The sequence below is a fragment of the Poecilia reticulata genome, linkage group LG5 (genome assembly GCF_000633615.1).
Source record: "Poecilia reticulata strain Guanapo linkage group LG5, Guppy_female_1.0+MT, whole genome shotgun sequence".
Lineage (NCBI taxonomy): Eukaryota > Metazoa > Chordata > Actinopteri > Cyprinodontiformes > Poeciliidae > Poecilia > Poecilia reticulata.
In genome coordinates, this window is record NC_024335.1 from 18,515,984 (window position 1) to 18,524,105 (window position 8,122).

Sequence of the window (8,122 nt, forward strand, 5' to 3'; positions counted from 1 at the left end):
TCTTGCCTCACGCTGTGATGTACTCATCCCATTAGTAGGGCCTGAGTTCGCTTCCAATATGGGACCAAAGATTATCAGCATGAGCAGATATTTTTCTTTTCTCTGCTCTACTTCAAACATCTTCGAGATAACACTTCAAAGTTATGCCATTAGAATTACCCCTGACAGTCTACTTATATGCATGGGAAAATATGTAGGTGTGTTGGAGTCTGTCGAAATGAATGCAGTCGTTGAAAAAGCATGACGTGTGTTGTGTCGTGCTAAATCACCCCAGGCCACTAGGTGAAGCTGCCGACCAGGAGCAAATGAGAAACGGTAAAAAGAGTGAGAAAAATGACGATGTTGAAGAATACATTTAAGGTACTGTGCGCCTTCGTTTAGTTCGTGTCTCATGTACTTACGTTAAATTAATGTACCGAAGTTATTCAAGAACGTGCCTTATTTTTCGTGGGTTTTTTTTTTTTTCTGCCGACGTTTTTTTTCTTCCTGCTGAATTAGCATGGCTGCTAACGTCCATCCACCGCCCTTGTTTTTACCGTGACCAGGAGAACCTGCTCCTTCAACACCTGGATGTCCAACTTGCTGGTGATTAATTCAACAGGGAACACTTGGCCTGACGCACAAGAGCCGAAGGATAACGAACTTTCTACTCCTTAAACACAGGTGACACGTTTTTATTCTGCGTTTGCTGTTCTGGAAAAACACTGTTCACACCATTACAATGTCTAGTAAATAGCACTGAAAGTTTATTTCTACTCCAGTTAAAACAGAAATGTGTCAGATATTTTTTTCTTGTAAAACCAATAAAACAAAAAATTTCCTCATGTTTAGAGAAACCCAAAGACTGTGTACTCGGTACTTCGCTATATAAGTAAAGTTGAATTAGTTGGGCATCAAGTTAGTCAATTATACATTCATTCTTATGAGTTCTTCAATTAAATTATACGTCAGTTCCTCATGTAACATCTAGCAAATGACTCCATCACAGTACTGCAAAGTATCATGACAATGCCTTAAAATAAAAACGTCCAGAAATCAAAGGCGGCTTTATTTTGTGAGGCTAAAACGTGACTAATTTGTGGAGTAATAACTATAGTAATAATACATTTTGCAAATAGGTGCCATTCATGACACTTCAGGAAACTTTGCTACATTACAAAACAATACAAGGAACATACGTGTGTTAAGTTTACAGACAGTGTGAGGTAGAGTCATTAGTGTGTACCTTCATGCTGATGAGAAACACCTGTTACCTGTTAAACATTATCTAGCTTAAAGGACTGGTGGCTCCAGTCACACCTCATTAGTTCACTAGCTTAATTATTATCAGTGGTAAAGTATTTAAATAAAGTCAGTTTAATTTTGTGTAACATTTGCAAGATCAACACATTTTTGTCTCTCAAGAACAGATGATCGTTCCACCTCAAGTTTGTCAAAAAAATCAAGGATTCTGTCCTGCAGTCTGTGTCAAACAGACTGGTAATTATTAAACTATAAGTGACTGTCGTGATAGACGTTTGTCTTCCATCGGGTTTGGGTTTGTATTAATTTTAAGTCACAATGCTCAAAATAATTTTTATTTATACATATACCAAAATGCATTCATATTTTCATGAGGTTTTAACTCCTTAAGATGCCTTAGCATGTGCTTTGATCAGGAAGGTTCAGATGAACTTAAAGTCCCAACAACACTGGAAAGTGTGTATTCCCTTTACCTGATGAACTTATTGAATCAAAGCACTAAAGCCAGGCTTTGAAGCACCTTGCTTGTTTGCGATCAGTGGGTTTCACTGTCTTTACTGTCAGCAGGTGAAATACAAAAAAAGAAACATCCAACATCTGAACAGTTCACTGATCAAAGTGTCAGCTTGCAGTAACCACCCCAAGAGACTGGACGTGGACTTTGCTATTTCCCTGGCCTAACGACCCTGCTATTAACAGGCAATTGAGATGAACCAATAGAAATCAGAGCTCGTGCTCAGAATTCATTAGCCGCAAGAGCGTGACGAGTCACAAGAAGCACAGTAATGTGAAGCAGGGTAGCACTGCTTGGCGTTTCTTTTTCTTTGCCTCCCCCCCCCCCCAACTCCTTCACCATGTCTGGTGAACATAAATCAGACAACGAGACGGTGTCATCGAGACAGAGCACCCCTGGAGTCTTTGTACTAGTCAGAAAAAGAGTATGCAAATGAAGACCTTGACCCAAATCAAATTCCAGAGCCCGTTCGTTAATTGCAAATTACAGACCTCGGCACCCCAATCAACGGCCTTTTAAGGAAATGATTTCAGACTCATTTTGGCAATCCTCAGAAAAATATGAAAGGGCAAGAATAAAATGCAAATGTCCCAGTTATGTGTAGCATACACCAATGTAAATGGAGCCTCTTTTGGAAGATCCAGTTTGTCTGTGCAACAAGTAGAATGGACGAAATCATTTATTTTTGACAAATCATGATCTTTTTCCAGCTTCCCACGATGCATCTGAGACAAGAGTCAGCTAATCTAAAGGGAAGGTTGTGAAGCTGACAAAGCTAGTGGAAAAGATGGATTATCTTACCTGGGATGGGGGTCAGTCTCTGCATAAAGCAAAGAAGTTGAAACTGTGCCTGGTGCCTGGTTCAAGAGTGACAGTTAGATGTTACAGATGCACAGATGGCTTTTGGTCTCGTCTTTGGCAATGTGGGCATTGCTTTGCTTGGCTGCACTGAAAAAAGAGCAGGACCAATAAGTACATCTACTGGTCTATGTTCTGACCATTGGCTGTGGTTAACAGATGCGACTCATGACAGAAGAACCACATCCCAAGTGCAAGCAGCTGAAACAAGCTTCGCTGGAGAGCCACTCCTGCTCCACATTAATGGAATTAGATGAGGCGATTCAGAAAGATGATCAAAATGCCCCTTTCGAGATTTTCTAGCCAAGTCCCAATGGGAGTATTTACCTTTCCCTTCTGACCTGGGGATGCCTTTGGACCCCCTAGAATGATCTGCAGAGTGAGCCTGGAAAGAAGCATGTGTGTGTTTCCCTCCTGGACCTGGATAAGAGGACGACAATGACGAAGAACACCAGTGGAAGTGTTCTCGGCTGCATTTCCAACCAGCTGAAATCTTCTGACCCGTCGTCCTCCTTCATAGTTAAACCCCGACGTTTTGTGTAAGCAGTCATGTTATATTGCATGAAAAGAGACAATATCATGACAATCCTCCGTTAGATTTAATATATTATGACAAACTAGGAGACATCACTTTGTTAAATGCAAATCACTGCTGTGTTTCTCTATGTCTCCATCAGTGTTTTGTCAACTGCCCTGCAGGCCCAAAGACGGCAAATCACTCCCAATTCCTCTTTTCCTTTCTTGGTTTTTTTTACACCTCAGCTGTTTTCTAACAAGCAGCAAATAAGGGAATACAATATACACAATTTACACAGTAAATGTAAATGTAAGGAGAGGCAATTTGCTTCTTTTAATTTGGGATGTGGGACTTAAGTGATTGTGGCAGGTATTTTCCATGTATTATACTGTATCTATTACCTGTTAGCTTGGTTTAGATCCTCTTAGGTAACAATTAGGACAAAGAGTATTGTGTTGGAAAGCATTCAACTAGTTTTTAGCCGTAATAAACCTCTGAAGCAGTGATACACAAACAATAAAATGCATCAGTTTCCTTCTGGTTTTCACTGTGCACTACTGGATCCCTCCCAATGATCAGCAGTAATTATAGTCATTAGAATTACGCTTATTTTTGTGACACAATAGGGAATGCAATAGTCTTAACATAATCTACCGAAACTTATAAGTTGAAGATGTAAGCAGTTCTTTATTGGAGTTTAGAAATACAAGGGGAAAGAAAGATTTTTTTTCATGTAAAATACAATTTCAACAGTGAATTTTAAATACAACAGAATCACATAGCAAATAAAAAGGAACACAGTAAGTAAATTTGCCAGATTTATTTATTTATGTATATATATTTCCCACAAGGATGCTGCAAGTGGTATGGACTGAAAAACGTGACTTAATTTATATATTTACCACAAAGAGACTAAACACAAATCCCTCAATAATATTTTAAAATAGATCTTAATCATATTCACAACTTATAACTACATAACAAACAATGAAAAAAGTCCTACTTTAAACCAATTCTAAATACTTTATAAGAAAAAAAATATTGTCTTATACACTTTTGAGTTAACAGTGAGGAGAATGATATATTATTTGTAAGATATATTCTTAATTTTATATATGCAGCCATGAAAAGGAGATTTATTTTGTGATTATTGAGAAAGGAGCAGATTTTTATAAGGTTTTTCTTCGTCCTGCTCCCTTTCACTCATGTAGATGAGAAGACGATGTTTTTGTACGCTGGTGATGAAATGTGTTTTGTTTAGGGCTGTTGTAAACGATTATTTTAGTAATCGAGTAATCTATAGATTTTTCTTACGATTAATCGAGTAATCGGATAAAAACAATTATGAAATGAAATATTGGTAAATCTTCCATAATACCAATGTTACTATCGGATATCAACATCAGTCTATTTTTTCCACATTTGAGCTTCCCTACCAGTTACTTTTTTGTAGACTGGGGGAGCAATACGGGATATTTACGGCTCCTCCGTTCAGAAACTCATCTACCAGCCATGTTCCGCCTCCCGTTTGTTCAGACCGGGATGATATACGTTTATTGTGCGGTTCGTAAAGCTGCTCTTACCCTGTAAGCATCAACCCTCAGCCGCCCGCCGTGTTCAGTCTCTCCGCTCACCTGTATAAATCCTCCTCAGCTTCTTCCCGCCGTTCAACCAGCAGCTCCGGAGCAGAAAGGCTGCCGAACTCCCGGCATCGCGCCGGTCATTTTAAGGATGTTTATTGGTCCCACAAAAACTATGAAAACCCGGAATTATCCCCAATCAGTAAAATCCCCGCGGGCCGAACTTGAAGATTGGACGTTATGCCGCTAACACGTAGCTTCCGTCAACAACTCRGAGGCGGAAGTCAGAGCTCCGCGCAACGCAAATAATGTTCCGGCTGAAACACGGTGCGCTAAATGATAAAACATAAATTAACGAAGCTTCGAGGCAGGTCAATTTTCCTCGAGGAATTTTAATAATCGAGGTACTCGAATCACTCGAGGAATCGTTTTAGCCCTAGTTTTGTTGTGTGAATAAACTTATTGATTGATTGATTAATGGAAAGCAGAGGAAGCTATGTGTTCACACAAGGAGCATAGAGAACACAACTTCAATCCCATAACTTTAAAAAGAGCTATTCATTAAAAAATTTAATTCACACATTTATAATGCAACATAGACAGTGGGGTAAAATACATTTTTAACTCGTACACTAAATACCTCAATGAAATGCATTTAGATTTGTTTTTGTGTTGTGATACAATGTGAAAAAATGTACAAAACCTTTGCAAGGCATTGTAATCGTTCCCTATTGCATTTGGCCACCAAACTTTTTTGTGTCATCCTCCTGAGCAGAGACCTCACACAAACAGATTTATTCTGACACACACACACACACACACACACGCACACACACATCCACTTCTCTACAAATGCTTTTACTTCCCTGTGAACAAATGCCCAACATACACACCAACACATACATTGCTGAAAACCAGGCAGTTGGAAGCTGTGAATGAAGCGATATTGTAACCTCAACCTATGCGGCACTTCCCCACTGTGGGTTCAGCCAATGAATTATCCCCTCCAATAAATCCTGTTTGGAGGATAATCCCTTTCCCATCTTCCGGACAGACACTTTCTGTAATGAAATGGCCCTGGGTCCTTCCCTGTAACCCAGTCCCATACCGGTCCTCTAACTCTGTCTGTCTCAGGGGGGAAAGAAGGGCTTACAGTGTGGCTTCAACCCCACTCAACCCCTGCTCAGCTTCAATGGCTTTGTCACCACCCACCTGCCCCCACAGCTAACCCAGCTTCGTGTCGCTCCTTCCTCCCTTCGTTCCCAATGCAACTTCATTTCCTGCAGAATCCCGAGTACAGTAGAGGCTTTACCTCTGCTGCACATCTCTCCTGGTTCAGCAGCTCATCCCTCTAATTCATCCAAGAATTGCTTTCTTCCTCCATTTTTTCCCGATCCTGTTCTGGCAAAAAAAAAGAGAGAAAAAAAACGGAATCAAGAACAAATCTCTTCTTGTCTGATGACATGAGTGAAGGCAAACAGCAGCAAAAAGTCTTCTACTGCTGTAATGAGATGTCTCGCTGTGTCATATACTTCGTCTCTATTTCCTAGTAGCCCAGTTTTACTTGTGGATGGCGTGCTCTTGATCAGCAGGGGGTAGCTGTAGTTGGCAGCGTGCAGCAGAGGGAAGGCAGACTAAGCCAGGGCGGAAGATGGAGGTGTAAATGACACCGGTGGAGAGCGGAGAGGAAACTCTCCAGGGCCCGAGACGGATGCAGGATGCGGGGCAGAACTTGGGGGGGGAAACTAAGCCAGGGTTTTACTCAGTAATTGGGTTGGGGTGAGTGGCTGGCAAGCTGAGAAAGAAAAGATTTGTAAACAACGCTGCCCACTAGAGCATGGAAGCACCAGTGGAAGTGTTCTTTGTGTAAATTTTTACAGGGTTTATGTCAAACTAGATCACTGAGAAACTGGAACGTCAAAACTGAATGACATGTTTGACAAGCATTCTGCAAAATATCTTTTTAATATGACATGTCAGGGCTGCATTTTCATTAAGAAAACAACAAGTGTGTCATGGTTTTTAGTTTATCTGTCCGAGACTCGAGCAAAGAGAACAACGCTACAACAAAACCAGCTGCACCATGATTTCTGGACTACTGAGTTCACCTGACTAGAAGTCATACCCACTAACCAAAGTATTTAACTTTTATTAACAAATATTAACTTTTGATTAAATACGTTTCAGTAAAATACACAAATATGTACCATAAATGCTTTTTCTGACCAGCACATATAAGGCAGCTGCTTAAAAAGGAAAGAAAATACTATCGTCTACCAGGAATGCCATCGATTGCTATCTTCCTCCTCTGCACTACCAAAACCAAAGTCGTCTTTTTCAGTATCGGAACTGAACAGCCTCACACACACTTCCTGTGTCTCTTTTGTTGCTGCTCTCAATGTTGTTTTGCTTTGGTGTGTGTGCTATCCTCTTCTTCCAGCCTTTCAAAACCTTTTCTTTAAAAACCCAAATATTAACCACATTGCAGTTTTCAAAGCGTGTGAAGTAGCACCTTATCGTCCAGACGTTATGATGTATAAGTTGATTTATTTATTTATTTTTGTTAACAGAGGATATAATGACTTATAATTTACTTGTCACACAGAGTTTTCTGAGAAGAACTGAAGGAAGTGAAGCTGTTCTACAAGTCCTGGCCCACAGACAAATGGAGTGAGGTATGAGAAAATAAATTTCTCTAAAAATAATGATCTCTAAAGAGTGAGTGCCATATTTCCTGCTGTAGCTGAACTTGGCTGGGTGCAACATGGTGCCAGAATTTACTTGGAGATTTTTCCCAATATATCCTTTGGTGGGTGTGTGAGGGGAGGAGGGCATATGTCCAGGTGTGTGACAGTCCAGGAAAATGATGGAAGGAGCAGTGAGGTAGACGGGAGAAGCTTGCTTTTCTTTTGATGTATCTAAAAAACCTCCCACCATCTAACACGTAACACTGCTTTTGAACCAGTGAAGGGGTTTTTCAAGATGGTTAAGCAAAAGGAAAACACTAGACATGAATAGCAGCACAATTGCACAAATATCAGGGTTGCTATGTGATTCAAAGACATTATTCTCAGCAAGGTGGCAATATAAAGGTAATGCAAGTAGACACGTGCACATGTGAAGCAACTATTCCACATGGCATGCATGACACACCACAGAAATACAAGCTGCGTAAGTTGGTCGAAGAAAGCTATGCAGAAAGAGCTACACATTGAAGTCTGATAGATGTTAACAGTTGAAATGGATGCAGAAAGAAAAACTACATTCTTTTCTATTTGTGTGCAGAGTTTTATGTGCATATGATTATCAAAAGAATTTCCATCCATCCATCCATCCATCCATCCATCCATCCATCCATCCATCCATCCATCCATCCATCCATCCATCCATCCATCCATCCATCCATCCATC

General features: G+C 40.3%; 1 long non-coding RNA gene across 4 annotated transcripts in view; it reads left to right on the forward strand.

Annotated features, from left to right (window-relative positions):
• The first annotated feature begins 282 nt into the window (after positions 1–282).
• Positions 283–8,122, forward strand: part of LOC103464986 (uncharacterized) — a 72,438-nt gene continuing 64,598 nt past the window's right edge. For 2 of the 4 annotated variants that reach the window (XR_001776599.1, XR_533732.1), the window contains exons 1-2: positions 378–663; positions 7,317–7,386. This is a non-coding gene — a long non-coding RNA (uncharacterized LOC103464986). The other 2 variants (XR_533733.1, XR_533734.1) reach the window with 2 other exon arrangements.